The sequence below is a fragment of the Hemicordylus capensis genome, chromosome 2 (assembly GCF_027244095.1).
Source record: "Hemicordylus capensis ecotype Gifberg chromosome 2, rHemCap1.1.pri, whole genome shotgun sequence".
In the NCBI taxonomy this organism is placed as follows: Eukaryota; Metazoa; Chordata; class Lepidosauria; order Squamata; family Cordylidae; genus Hemicordylus; species Hemicordylus capensis.
This window is the reverse complement of record NC_069658.1, coordinates 278,583,107-278,597,790: the sequence shown is the minus strand read 5'-3', so window position 1 is coordinate 278,597,790 and position 14,684 is coordinate 278,583,107. Positions and strand designations below refer to the sequence as shown.

Sequence of the window (14,684 nt, the reverse complement as noted above, 5' to 3'; positions counted from 1 at the left end):
AGCGTGTGTCCGTGCCTCCCTGCCCTGTTCTGCGCCTGCACGAAGCGCAGGCGCAGAACAGGGCAAGGGAGACACGCTCGCCGGTATCCGGCAGCCATCTTGGGCGGCCAGAAGCGGCCGCCCTGAAAAAGCCGGAAAACCAGCGCTGGGGTAAACTGAGCGAGGCAGCGGCGGAGCTGCCTCGGCCAAAAGACGGAGGCCGGGGGCGGAGCGGAGGCCACTTAAATATTTTTTTAAAGGCACCCGCAGCCGACGCCGCCGACCCTCCCTCCCAGCTGACCCCCCCCATTAAGGGCCAAATCGGCCCAGCCACTTGCCCCCGCAGCTTCCGCCGCCGACCAACTGGCCGCCCACCCAGCTGCCGATACCTCCTTACCGCTGGCACACGTCCTCCGCTTGATCCGTTGATCAATTAACAGAAGGAGAGAGGTGCTCGCATGCACAGCTCCACTCTCCTTAAAGTCTCTTCCCGAACTGGCAGTTTGGGCGGCAAGGACGCAAAGCGCCAGTTCGGGAAGAGACTTTAAGGAGAGTGGAGCTGTGCATGCGAGCACCTCTCTCCTTCTGTTAATTGATCAACGGATCAAGCGGAGGACGTGTGCCGGCGGTAAGGAGGTATCGGCAGTTGGGTGGGCGGCCGGTTGGTCGGTGGCGGAAGCTGCGGGGGCAAGTGGCTGGGCCGATTTGGCCCTTAATGGGGGGGGTCAGCTGGGAGGGAGGGAGGGGGAATGGCAGCGGGGGGACAGGAGAGCCGTTACTAGGGCCCGTTGTTCAACGGGCCAAAATTCACTAGTAAAACATAAACAGGTTCACAAAACCACTGTGGGTCAATGCTTTCCATGAAGCAGGTCTTCAATCCCTGGTTGCTCCCAGAGAGGAACCCCTTCTGATATCCTGGAGAGCTGCTGCCAGTCAGTGTAGAAAAGATGGACCAATAGATAGACCAAGAAATGCGTAGACTCATGCAGAGTAATACAAGTAATCAGCTAATCCCATCTGTATAGATTTAACAGAAACATTTCACACTATTGTGTGTATACCCCCACCGTACCTGCCCCCACTGCCATATTAGAAACTACTGGGCTCTTCTTTTGAATATTAAAAGTGTTCCAGGACATAGCTTCTGTTGTTCTGTCTCCCTTTGTCTAATATACTTTGATATCCTATCCTATCTAACCTAGCCTCTATATCTTCCTTTCCCCATATGACAGATATTACACTTGATCTTAGCCAAAAGGTTAAGAAATCCTAAAAATGTGGAATCTATGGTTGGAACAATAAAAGCATCTACCTACCTATCCTATACCATAAAAGCCTTCGGTGTGCGGCCGTGCTACCTGTGTCTTTTTGGGCTGTTCTGGGCATGCGCGGAGCGCATGCGCAGAACGTGCGTGAAAGATACAGCCGGCCAGATACGGGCGGCCATGTTGGGGAAGAGGCGGCAGCGGCGGAAGAGCCCTGCCGTGTTAACTAACGTCGGGGGACGGGAGGAGGAGAAGAGGGGAACGGGGAGGGCAGAAACGGCAGCGGCGGAAGAGCCCTGCCTTGGAAAATAATGTCGGGGCCGGGAGGAGGTTAAAAAAAAAAGTGAAAAAACGGGCCTGCGGGAGTGAAAAACCAAAAGCGGTGAGCAGATAAGAGCGGGGAGAAGAGAACGGCATGACGAACATGATGAAGAAAAAGCAAGAGAGGCGGAAGCCGAGAAGGGCAGAAGCAACAGAAGTGGAACTAGCCTGAAGCTGCGGAATCCAGAGGAAGGCAGAGACAGCAAAAAACAAACAAACAAAATTGAAAAACTGTCGAAGGCAGAGGCGGAAGCGGCGGGACCAGCCATAGACCGGGGAAAGACGAGGATTACACACACACACAATGTTAACATTAAGCACTAACCACCACCCCCACCCACACACAGACACACAAAGTTGACATTAAGCACTACACCCCCCCCCCCGCCCAGCTGCCCAAAAACCAACAAAGCCAAACAAACAAACAAAAAAACCCCACACAACACACAGGAACCCGTATTTCTATTCAGTTTTCATTTATATTCTAAGACCCCATTGATTTTTCAGAGCTTTGCATTTGCAAACTGAGTGACGAGGGCGCAGGGAGCTGCAAAACACCCCAAGCACTGAAGATGCTTTCCATCCAAAGCGGCCTGGAAAAAGGCAAGTAGGGAAAAATCGAAGCGGGGTGGATTCAAGTGACCTTTCAAAGGCTGGCAAGCCCCGCCTTCCGCCCGTGAGGTGCATGCGTAGTGCTTCCCTGTGAGGGAGGCGAGAACATGGCGGAAGCAGAGTGAGGGGTTCATACGCAGAGCGGGTGCCTTTTCTCCCCCTCTCACGGATGTGGGTGAGCAGCGCTGAGAAGGGAGAGGGAAGGACGGGTTGTGGAGCTTTGCTGCGTGCGAGCTCTTGCCTCAGGCGCTCGCGGGCAGCAGCTCTGTGGGAAGAGCCTCTCCTTGGGCTTTGTCAGGTAGGGAATGGCGAAGGTGCTGGGCCCAGGTAGGGGGTCCTCTTTGCACGGGGGGCAGCGAAGTCTGAACACTGGACAGGGTTGGATAACATTTGGAGTGCCCGGCCCAGTTGAAGCAGGGGAGGGTTTGGGAAGGCTGTCCTTGGCCTGCTTCGGCTTCTTCTGGCCTTCCCTGTAGTTACACCTGTTTTCTCTCAGTGTGCGTTAGTTGTTGTCATAGGGTTGCTACTGCTTTACCATTTAAAAACAGCAACAACGAATCCGATTTTAAAAAGCACAAGGCAGAAATTCAACAGGTATGGCTTCCTGCTGTCTCCACATTCAATTTCTCTATCTCCATGATTGGGGGAAAATGAAGAAAGTGCCTGCCATGTATTTTATTTTAAAGGGTTAATATGCTACTTTTCTTGCACCTGAGCTGGCTTTGTTTTGTAAACAAACATTAAAATGTATTTGAGAAGAAAACAATGTCTCCCCCCCCCCCCAAAAGCATCACAATGTTAGCTACAGAATTGTTACACAGAGCTATCAGATGCCATTCAAATGAAGTAAGTGTTGTGTTCCTCTCTGGAAAGCCATGAGGGAAGAACAGTTTTTGTTCTTATCGGGGAGATCTTTCTGTAGGTTTGGTGCTGTTGTAATAAAAGCTCTGCTCTTTGCAACTGATGTTTCTCATCTTGCATGGTAAAGGCATGCAGTGCAGGGTGTGATAAGCTGGAGCAAATGGCATGAAAGACAAAAATGGTTTAGGGGTTACAGTGTTGCACAGGGGCACCTGCTTCAAATTCTTGCTCAGTCCTGCTGCTCACTTGATGGCCAAAGATCTGTCACTGTCTTTCATACCAGCCTACCTTGCAGGATTGTTGTGAGGATATAAAGGAAGGTCCTGTATATGCTGCCTTGAGCTTACATGGTTCTTAGATTGAGAAGATAACTATCTTGAAATAATTGATACGGGAGAGGGAAGGGTAAATTAAAAAAAAGTGGAGGAAGGAAAAGACAGAAAGAAAGAGAGAGAGAGAGAAAGAGACAGACAGACAAACAGACAGACAGACAGACAGACAGAGAGACAGAAAACAAGGAGTGAGGAAGGGAGACAGAACAATAGATAAAAGAAAAGAAATAAAGAAGGAATAAGAGAGAAGAGAGAGAAGGGGAAAAAAACCAAAATAAACAAAAAGGGAGGAAGGGAAAACAGGAGAGATAGAAGTAAAGAACAAAGGGGGGGGGGAACGGCCCCACAGAGCACGCCCATTAGAGAAAGAAAAGAGGAAAAGAGAAAGAAAAGAATAATAAAAAAGAAGAAGAAGGAATAGAGAGAGAGGGAAAAGAAGAGTGAGAAAAGGAAGAAAAGGAGAGAAAGGAAGACAAACAGAAAGAAAAAAGGAACAAAAACAAGGGCAAGAGAAAGGAAGAAGGAATAAAGGAAAAAAACAAAACCTAGCGCCCGTTATTATAACGGGCTTAAAATTACTAGTCTAGCATATGACAGGCATGCTCAGCTTCTGAACCATCAAGCTGCACAACCCCCCTGTCTGCCATGTATTGTAACTTCTTAGGAGTGATAATGGCCCTCTTTCGAAGTCACAACTTAGGCAAAGCCTCAAGCACCTAACAGGCTACAGTCTGTGGCTAGTCGGCTGAATTTGGCATGCTGAGTCACAAGTTGTGGGAGGGGGTTGTGGGAGGGGGTTGCCTCTTGTCATTCCATTGCTTGCCAAAATAATTTCAAAATCATATTTGCTATTTATTGTGAACACTTTGCTACCTTGTCTTCAATCCAGGGATTTCCAGAGCAGTTTACAACAAAGATTAAAAACTCAACAAAACCAATAGACAACCTGCCTCCCAACAACTAATGATTAATACACAGCAGCACTAGTAGAAGAAGCATTTGAAAGGTCTAGGAAAATAGATAAACACAGATCTGAAAATTCTGGGTCAATAACTAGGTTTTTGCCTGTTGCCTGGAAGACCTTGGTGCCATGTAAACTTCTCTGGAGAGGACGTTCCAGAGCTGGAGCACTGCCACAAAGGCTATACCTGCACCTCACTCCTGACAGTGGGTGCATTCAGATGCTGCATGGAACCTCTGTTGAATTTTAGCATTCCAGATTTGTTTTTTGTCCTAATGCATCCCTGTTTCAACTGGGGTTCAATTTGGCTCAACAAACCAATCTTTGTAATCAAGGTTTGCAGTTGGCTTGTTTGTTTTTAATCTGCATTCAATTGGCCATCATGTTACATCAGATCCAACCCTAGTGGATTTTCCCTCAGCTTTTTGCAAGAGCTCTGCATCTGTGCACAAAGCAGCCAGCACAAAGCAACCAAGAAACAGCCAAGAAATGCTACCGTTCTAGGCAACCCATGCTTCTCCATGGTTTCACCCCTGAAAGTGCACTTGGACAAAGCCTTCCTAGTGACTACTGACATCACCACTCCCCTCCCCCTCCCCAACAGCTATTCCCTTAAACCAGCTGTTCCACATCCATTGCATGCTGGGCAAAATAATTACAGCAAGGAAAGAAAAGGGTGGCAACAGGAGCCAAAAACCAAGCCACAAATGGCTTTTTGTGTTGTGGTGCCATTGGTTGGCATCCTCCTTTCCCCTCTAATCTGGCGCAAAGCAATAAGCTGTGGGCTGAGGAGATTGAGAGGAAGTGGATGGCTGGGCAAGCGATAAGTCTCCTTCACTGCCAGTGGGGTGTATGGGTGTGGTGGTAGCTGTTTTTGAAACACCATGCTCCCTCCACCTCCATTATGAAAGAAGACCATCAGCTTCTTCTGTTGGGACTAAGCTATTGAATGCCAGAGGTGGGAGAAGGGACAGTTACCCCCCCCCCAAGGGCAGAATGCATGAATTGTAGCACAGGATCCCTCTGCCAAACTATTTCAAAAATGTTCCAGGCTGCCTTCTTTGCATAACTGCACCAGGGCTAGGGTTCCAACGCACTGAGAGCAGCTGAGGACAGGCAAACAAAGCTATAGCGGTTTGTGCAGCCACCACCCCCCCCGGCCCGCCAACACACACAGAGCTGGCAACTAATGGTAGGGGAGGGAATGACGGGACAAAGCATTGCCAGGAATCGGGCAGGCTGAGAACTCTGGGATTGCATTGGGGAGGATTGGGCGAAGGGAGGGGCCAAACAAACCACCAGCAGCAAAAACAAACCACATTGTTGTTCATGTGTAGAGCAAAGCTTTGCTTGTCCTTAGAAGCTTGGTTAAAATAGAACTTGGCTCCACATTGTATCTGACACAGTCAAGTGAGAGTAACCCAGAGAAGGGAATGAGACAGATTTTAATGCACAGGCAAGTTCCTTTTAGAGAGGTCCCTGAGATATATGAATCCTGGAAACAGAAATCGAAAACAGGACAAATATATGCATCAAATTCAGCAGTTGGTTTGGGCGAGCACCTGCTGGGACCCAAGTTGGCATGTTTCTGGTTGAAAACTCTGGGAAATGCCCGACATTGCTGCCTCTCACCAAATTTGTTCCGCCTTGCGTACATACTCAGACATGCACACATAGCAGCCAATCAGGAGCATAGCACTAGTGGGAGTCTTGAGAACTTGTTTCATCACCATCGGGATGGAGGTCCCAGCCCTGAGGCTGTCAGTGGGGACTTGGGTGGGAGGAGAAATAGGGTGCACTTGCATGACCTCTTGCCAGCTCAGCCCTATTTGCTGCTCTCTACCTCGGGAGTGAGGTCACTCCTGAAGGGGCATGTCGGGGAGGAGTTGGGCTACTGTCTGGAAGGGAATGCAGCAAGTTGAACATTAGCCAGTCCCTGCTGTTATCATCAGTGCTTGGACTGGTTAAATGCAGTTGATCCAGGTGCCAAAGGACTTCGCTTGGGCTGCTATGAAGACAAGGCTGTGGCATTTCCTCCTTTGTATTCTGATCTCATGTCACACCCCTCCATTGGTATGCACCCAGCCCCAGTGTATATAGTCATGGATGGGACTGGTTGACACACCTGCAATACTTCCCCCCCACCGCCACCGCACATGTCACTTTTTGCAAGTGTGTGGAGAGATGTTTGTTTGGACTTCTGAGAAGAAAAATAACAGGCCCCTCCCACAGAAACTTGCAGATAAAAAGTGGTATACAAATATCTGCGGTAGTAGTAGTTTAATGGCACAATCCAATCCCAACCACATTGGTAGTCAGGACAGCCAGCTTGGGTGAAAGGCAGAGGTTCTGTGCTTTTAAAGGTAAAGTGTGCTGTCGAGTCAGTTTTGACTCCTGGCGCCCACAGAGCCCTGTGATATCCTTTGGTAGAATACAGGAGGGGTTTGCCATTGCCTCCTCCCACGCAGTATAAGATGATGCCTTTCAGCATCTTCCTATATCACTGCTGCCCAATATAGGTGTTTCCCATATCAGCGGGGATTTGAACCAGCAACCTCTGGCTTGACAATCAAGTCATTTCCCTGCTGTGCCATTAGGTGGCTGCTTTTGCCGGTTGTATAATGAGGTATTTTGGCAGGTCCAGCCTCTATCCCTTCTATAGAATGAACCCGAGATATCACACTTTTTTCTTCATTCTTTCAAAGTCTCTTAATGGGACAAAGAAAAAGTATATCTTGGCAGCTTTATCCTGTACAGTACCAATTCCAGTAGCTAGCCAAGCTTGTATAAGTAACTGTGTCAGATTTACAATAATATGCCTTATCGTAGTAAGTATTCGATGTAGTATGTATATGTACAGACCAGAGTAACTTTCTCTAGCCTGCTAATCTAGCTGTCGAGACAGAGCTCTTTCAACATTTTAGTTTAAGAGAGGAGCTCATCTTTGATTCTATATGGAATTTTATGCTTGGCTTCTGTCTTTTAACAATGTCTGTTGCGTGGTTTCTTTCTCTTTTCCTCCCCTCTTGTGGGAGGCCCTTGAGATGTCTTGGCCTGAGAGGTTTTGATCCTTGAAGGGCCTACTTGAATGCCAGTCTTTGGAGCTTTCCTTGAGCAATAAGTGCTAGCAACTCTGTAATGATGATAGTACATCATGCTCTCTTAGCCTTCCTTGTTAAGAGTGTTTTGCCCTTAATAAAATGCCAATTGAATTGTAAGGTTCCCCCCTAACAAGATGTGGAAGCAAGGCTGCATCCCAAGGTGAATTGTCATTGCCTGGAAGTTTGGCAATCTTAATAACTTCCTTACTCTGGACCTCACTTCTTTGGTTGTATTGTTGCTTGAGACTCAGAGCAGAGAGGGAGAGATAGAAGAGATTGCTTTGACTTTTCCCACCAGCCCCCGTACTTCACCCTTTTTTTGGCTGAACTGCAGAGAGAGGGCATTTGCGTGGCATCTTTGTTAGAGCCACTGTGACAGGTGTTGGAGCTTCTTTCTACATCTTCTCAGCTGAAAATGAAAATTGTTGCAAACTGAAGGTCCTGCGGAAACATTGAGAAAATACTAGCCTCAGCAAAAGGCTGTTTACAGCAAATGATGCTCCAATCCCCAAACGAGGAGCTAAGATAATTAGTCTTCAGCTTGTGAATAACTCTGTTCTGCTAATGTCAGGAAGCATCCCTTTTATCAGAATGAATCACATGGTAACAAGTGCCAGACAAGGGAGAATGCAGTTTACTCTGAAAACATGGTCCCTTGCAGGGTGATATAATCTACACAAATAACACAACGGTGACAGTCAATGGAGCAACAAATCCCAGACACATTCAGGTCACTCCATCTATTTTGCTTGCTCCAAACACTTGTTTAGATTTTTGTGCTGATTCCCTTTCCAGGGTTCAGAGTGGGCAGACAGTAAGACTTTTAAAATAAAAAATAATAATAGGAAGATGAAAAACATTGTAGTGGGGAAGGGGAAGGGCAAAGTCGAAAAGGAAAGATCCATCTTTACGTCTTCCTTTTGAGAAGAAAGCAGTGGTGATGCTTAATGGTGTTCTGTAATTCCTGTTCTAAAAAAATGCAACAGAAATACTCCGGTTGAGTAGGTATCAAGCAAGCAGGCACACAAGTGAAGCATGCTAGTCCCGAAGTGGCATCTGTTGTGAAAAACAATATCCCTGATTCTCAAGGATACGTCTGCCAGGATGTGTTGATGGCCATCCATCTTCTAGATCAGGGATTCTCAACGTTAGGTCCCCAGATGTTATTGGACTTAGATGAACTCATATGTTATATGAACTCCCATAAGCCCCAACCAAAGGCCACTGGGGCAGGGGATTATGGGAATTGAAGTCCAATAACATCTGGGGACCCAATGTTGAGAATCCCTGTTCTAGATGGTTTTAAAAGGGGATTAGATAAATTCATGGGGGATAGGGATATCAGTGGTTCTAGTCATTGTATGGGGGGATGCCCCTGAACACTAGGTGCTAGGGAACAGCAATGGTAGGGGATTGTTGTCCTTTTCCCCTCACTTGCAGGCTTCCCAGATGCACCTGGTTGGCAACTGCATGAGGCAGGATGATGGTCTGGATGGGCCCTTGGCCTGATCCAGCAGGGTTTTGGTTTTTTTTAAAGTTCTTAAGTCAGTCAAAAAATTGACCATCTGATCAAATTCAAACTCCTCTACCAGCTCTGTCATCATATATTCCCTTTCCCCACAAGACAAAAATCCAAGACAAAAATCCAAAATCCAAGACAAGAATCCAAAGTCATAGAAATATAGAAACATAGGAAGCTGCCATATACTGAGTCAGACCATTGGTCTATCTAGCTCAGTATTGTCTTCACAGACTGAAAGCAGCTTTTCCAAGGTTGTAGGCAGGAGTCTCTCTCAGCCCTATCTTGGAGATGCCAGGGAGGGAACTCGGAACCTTCTGCTCTTCCCAGTGCAGCTCCACCCGCTGAGGAGAATCTCTTACAGTACTCACACTTCTAGTCTCCCATTCATATGCAACCAGGGCAGACCCTGCTTAGCTAAGAGGACAGGTCATGCTTGCTACCACAAGACCAGCTCTCCTCCACTGAAGTAAGTGTCATGCAGGCTTCTTAGGGAAAGGCAGCTTTAATACCCCATTGCTATTTGTTGCTGCACTTCTGTTTTGATCATGGCAATCTCTTCATTAGATAAACTTTAGCTGGCTTTTTGTATGAGTTTTAATGGATTAATTAGTTAATTAGTCTTCTATCTGCATAAATTTGCACATAATTGCAATAGTTCTGAAGGAAAAGGCCTTCTCCCCCCCCACCGCCCTTTTTGGATGATTCTGCTTTTGTCACAGCAGTCACCGTCTCAGAAGATGAATTCCCTTCTGAGGACTGCGTCTTCTAAGGGGGCATCTGTTGATAGATTTAGAAGTAGTTATGTACTGAAATTGGCTGACATGCAGACTGACAAAATACTAGGACTTTGTGAGACATGCTGCTGCTGCACTGTAGCCTAATTCAACCGCACTGTGAGAGAAGGAGGAATTTCCACTGATCTCCCCTTCCCCCAGAAGCACATTGGACCCTTCTGCATGACCTTTAGGGACCTATGTCTGGGTAGCATGGAGCACTTGCGGGAGAAGGAGTGTCTAGCAAAAATTGTGCCCCGCAAATGAGAGCACTGTGTTACCTTGGAATGCGTTACCAGCACTTCTCATGTAGTGCTGGTGCTTTGTTCGTTGCAGATCATCCATTGTATTATAAAATAATCTACTATTCAGAAAATTTGGAAGGACATGGTTTTGTCCTTTGACCCAACATTCCTATCTTATGATGTGGATAGGTAGAATGCTGCAACAAGGCTTTTGTCTGTGATCCTGCAATATGCTACAAATAAACCAAATTGATGAAAACGAAGGACGAGGCTTTGTAAATATACTGATAAACAGTGAACCTTGAAACTGCTATCTATATATAAAGAGAGCTCTCTGCTGCTCTAAGAGCTATTTCTTGTATTTATTATTATATATAATTTTGGCATAAATCTCATGATTTAAACACTCTGCACTGTGAAAAGGAGATAATGTCAAGCTGATTGATAAAGTGAATAGGACATGACAGTCTGCGAGGGAGAAGAAAAGGAAAATCATTTTCAGCAGAGACAGGATCTCATGATGTTGTTTAGTGCTTGATAAGCGGATTGAGAATCAAAAATCAGATTTAAATTACTGAGTGATGAAATGAGATAGAGATATGTAGGTTCGCTCTAGTGATTACATCTCTTCTTGACTGAAAGAACAGATCAAATTATATATTGTGCTGTTTTAGTTAATTCCATTTTCCTGGTGCTTTCCCCTCTAAAAACAAAAACCCTAAGGTCTGAGGGCAGAACAATTCTAAGCAATCACTTCTTCAGAATGTGCCAGTATTACAATTATATGTTATGTGGCATTCTCTGGCCACCTCTTCTTTGCAGCTCTTTACAAAAGTGGAATTTTGTGCAGTGGTGCTTTATGAGTCCCCCCCCCCCTTTAATATATAAAATGCTTTAAACTGTGGCTTCACTGGAGAAAATCAAAGATTTCTTGTCCAGAATAAATCGGAACTAAAATGAAGAAAGCTTTTGGGGGTGATCTTGCTGTATCCTTCAATCAGCTTTTGCAATCAAAGAGGTTGGAAACATATAGTACTTCATAGTAATTTAAATTTCAGATACCCTGATGGATTCTTGTTTTAATGAATTAGCCACTGTTGGGTAAATGTAACACTTAGCCACTGTTGGGTAAATGTAACACTTGTCACTTAGCAATCAAGAGCAAACGAGTTATATGCATTTTAAATGGTAAGTATTCTGTGGTGATCTAAGAGGTCAAACCTAATTAGGCATTGGTTGAGTAGGAAGAGGTGGTTCTCTCTCCCCCCCCACCCCCGCTGTGCTCTTCAGGACTGCCCACACATAATTTGCAAATTTGTTAAGAGAGCTTTGGTCTTTATAGGTTTGCATGTGATTTTCACAAATCCTTATAATAGCCAGAAGATAGATTTGGGGGCCAGTCAGATATTTGAAAGGCCTGGAAAGGGTTTTTGTGTGGTGGGATACTGCATTGGCCTTGGCTGCCATTACTTGTAGGAAGTAATGCAAAATGTGGGTCGCCAAGCATAGGAATGTATGTGTAATGTGTTTGAACTTGGCAGTCCTCCTCCTGCTTTTATGGGAGAATTGAGGACATCAGGTGAATCATACACAGATGTCTAGGCATGGGACATGCCTCAGATTTCATGTTATTTCCATTATGTGATGATGACTATACATGTTCCTGAGGCCCAACCCTTTCTCTATCATGAGTAGTTTATGAGGCTGTTCTTTCACTTAGGCAAAACCGGGCTAAATAAGCCAAGCTCAGTCTTGCCTGCACGTGAGAACCTCTGGGATCATGCCCGCCAAGTCAGCCACCCTCTTAAATGGGGTTAAGAGAGCAAGCGCTCTCAGCCCCATTTTTTGGATCATCTGCCAGCCCCAACTGCTTGCAGCTGGGGCTAGGAGACTGCAGGGCTCCCACCTAGCATCAGAGAAATCCCCATAATGCACCGCACATTCACATCCCAGCCCCCAACCCTCCATGTTGCCGGCAGGTGCCAGAAATTGTGTAGACAGGCTATCCATCTGTCCAAAGAGCCCAAAGGGATTGTCTGTGGGAAGGTAAGTGCAAGCAGCTTTCCTCCCAGCTCTCCCTTGAGCCCTTTTTCACCAATCATGAGAAAAGGCTCTATATCTTGGCCTGTCATTCTGTGAACTGACCATGGATGATGAAGATGCGTGTTGAATTTACATTTCATAAGGCAATTAGTAAAGACTATATTTTCCATTACATGGATACTTCATACACCTGTGCACGAATACCTTCCTGGTAAGGATAATCCCCAGAGGGTTGGAAACTAATACATATAGGAAACCTAACTAATACACTATAGTCTCTTTCTGAAGAGTTTTAAAAAGAATACGGGGGATCCAGGTGGCCCAGTGTTAACACAGATGTTGCTAGAATTTACTCATTGTTGTGAATGTAAGCTCACATAATAAAACACAGATATTTTGGTTAAAAAGGTTCCATTCATGTTCAGTATGAGGAACTTGATGTAGTGATGAGTGAGCTCTTTTCTCAGCTCTTTTCATAATCGACGCAGTTCTTCCCAGGTTTCTAGGAAAATTATTAGAAGAACCTTGGGATTTTTGAGCATTTTCTTTCCTGGGGGAGCTTTCTCCTTTCCCAGAAACGATCCTTGCAACAGTGGGGAAGAGTCAGCTAGGAAAGTTAGCAGCAGTGTTGGAGATTGGGGTGGAGGCAGGCTGGTGTCAAAGTTGTAGACCTCACCTTTATGGCCTGGATGCTCCATTGCTTTTTCATGTTCAAGGCAATGGATGGGAGCATCCACTGTCCTGGGTATCATGGGAAATTTGGCTAACAAGGAGGCTGTTCTCACAAGCAGCATAACCCAGGCTAGGACAGCCTATCATAGGCTAGGCTGCTGATGTGGAGCACCAGGATCTGCATAGATCCCAGCACTCCCACATAGCCTACCCCTGGCCCATCTCTTAGCTGAGGTTAAGGGAGTGAGCACTCCCTTAACCCAGCTGTCAGGATTGCATGTCTCCTTGGGCTGTATAAGAGACTCGGAGATTGGCGTCTAAAGCACCCCTTGACAGGGGAATGCCCCAAGGCACCACACTCATCGTGTGGTGTGGTGTGAATATCCTTTTAGGATATCCAGAGGCCAGGAAAACTAGTCCCGGCCTCTGTTGATCTGCACTGCTGGGAGCAGCATGGGTCATGCGCCCAAACAACAAAAAACGATCTTCTGGGGGAATGTAGGTTGAAACCTGCCTTCCCTGCCTGCCCACCTGCTCCACCCCACCTGCTGTTGTCTGAATAGCCTCAGTATCTCTTAGCTTAATAAATCATGTTGACCGGCACTGAGACCTGCATTCTCGATGCTCCTCAGTATTATTCATGCTTTGCCTAATCATCCAGCTTTACAAATGAAGCCTCTTCGGCCTCCACTCCTTCTCCTCTTTGTAAGAGTAAGGGGACTTGGGAAGGGGCAGGACTCGCAGCTGGAAGGGTTAGCTAGTGTAAGGAAAGGTGGTGCTGGGTAACCCTGTTACAAGTCATGCCCCAACTTTGTTTTATTTATTTTATTTAGGCATTTCGACCCCGCCCCTCCAGCACACTGCTGCTCAGGTTGGCTTACAAGAAAAACAGCAATATAACACAATAACATCAGCACGAAACAAACAGCTACAAAAATTAGAAGCAATAACACAACGACTAAAATTGATTAAATTGGAAAACTTATTAAACCCAGATTTAAACCAGATTTAAAATGCCCATTCCTGCCAATACCTGTTCCTATTTTCGCATTCACCAGAATGGGAAAATAAGGACATGTTGGCAGGTACGAATGCCTCTTGGAAGAGGAGGGTTTTCAAGCTCTTTTAAAAACTCATCAGGTATGGAAGTTGGCAAAACTCTTCTGATAGGGCATTCCAAGGACAGGGGGCCACTAATGACAGGGGGCCACTTCCTCTCCCTGCTTCTCACCAACCAGATCTGTGTCTCTTTTGGGGCAGAATGAAAGACCCTGGCGGGTTCGTATAGGACAGGTAAACGCAGACCAGGCCATGATAAATTATCTTTGGATTTAGGAGCCAGACAAAGGATGCTTGTTAAAATTACAGGATTTAGTGATGGACACTGTGGAGGGTGAGGGCAAAGGGGCTTCTTGTTTATCCCCTTAACAAGTAACTTACTTAGACCACAAACAGGGATGTCTAGGGCACAAAGATTTTATTAAATATCTGTAGCTCTGATATCCTAGTCTAGGTGCCATGGTTAAGTTTCTAGGGACCATGTCTCCTGGTGCCTGGGATTTGTTAAGCCTTGATATAGTCCAGTGGATATTCTGGTGACAGGCCAAACTTTAGGAAGGATTTGGTGTTCTTCAGCTTGTGGCACTTTGTTTCCAAAACCTTCTTTCTGTTCTGAACTTTGGTGCATCACTAACTTTGTGACTGTTCCTCTATTTTACATGTTGGTAGTTCATCTATTGCAACAGGTAATCATTTTAAAAAATGATACTTGGTGGTATGTTTGATTACTGAAACTGTAGTCAGGAAGGATTGCTTGCTTGAACTATTGGATAAGATGATTTTTTTTATATTGCCACTTAGCAAGAGAATCAAGACAGGGAGACTTCCTCAGAAGCATCAGCATCAAATCAACAGTTTAAAACAGGGATTCTCAAATTTGGGTCCTCAGGTGTTATTGGACTTCAACTCCCATAATCCCCAGCCTCAGTGGCCTTTGG

General features: G+C 45.9%; 1 protein-coding gene and 1 long non-coding RNA gene across 6 annotated transcripts in view; both read left to right on the top strand.

The window, feature by feature from the left end:
- Positions 1-14,684, top strand: part of TAFA4 (TAFA chemokine like family member 4) — a 230,744-nt gene that overhangs the window by 112,424 nt on the left and 103,636 nt on the right. The window lies entirely within an intron of this gene.
- The window catches only part of LOC128344493 (uncharacterized), a 33,144-nt gene continuing 20,701 nt past the window's right edge, over positions 2,242-14,684 (top strand). Inside the window, exon 1 of the long non-coding RNA XR_008315884.1 lies at positions 2,242-2,352. This is a non-coding gene — a long non-coding RNA (uncharacterized LOC128344493). The remainder of the gene's footprint in view (positions 2,353-14,684) is intronic.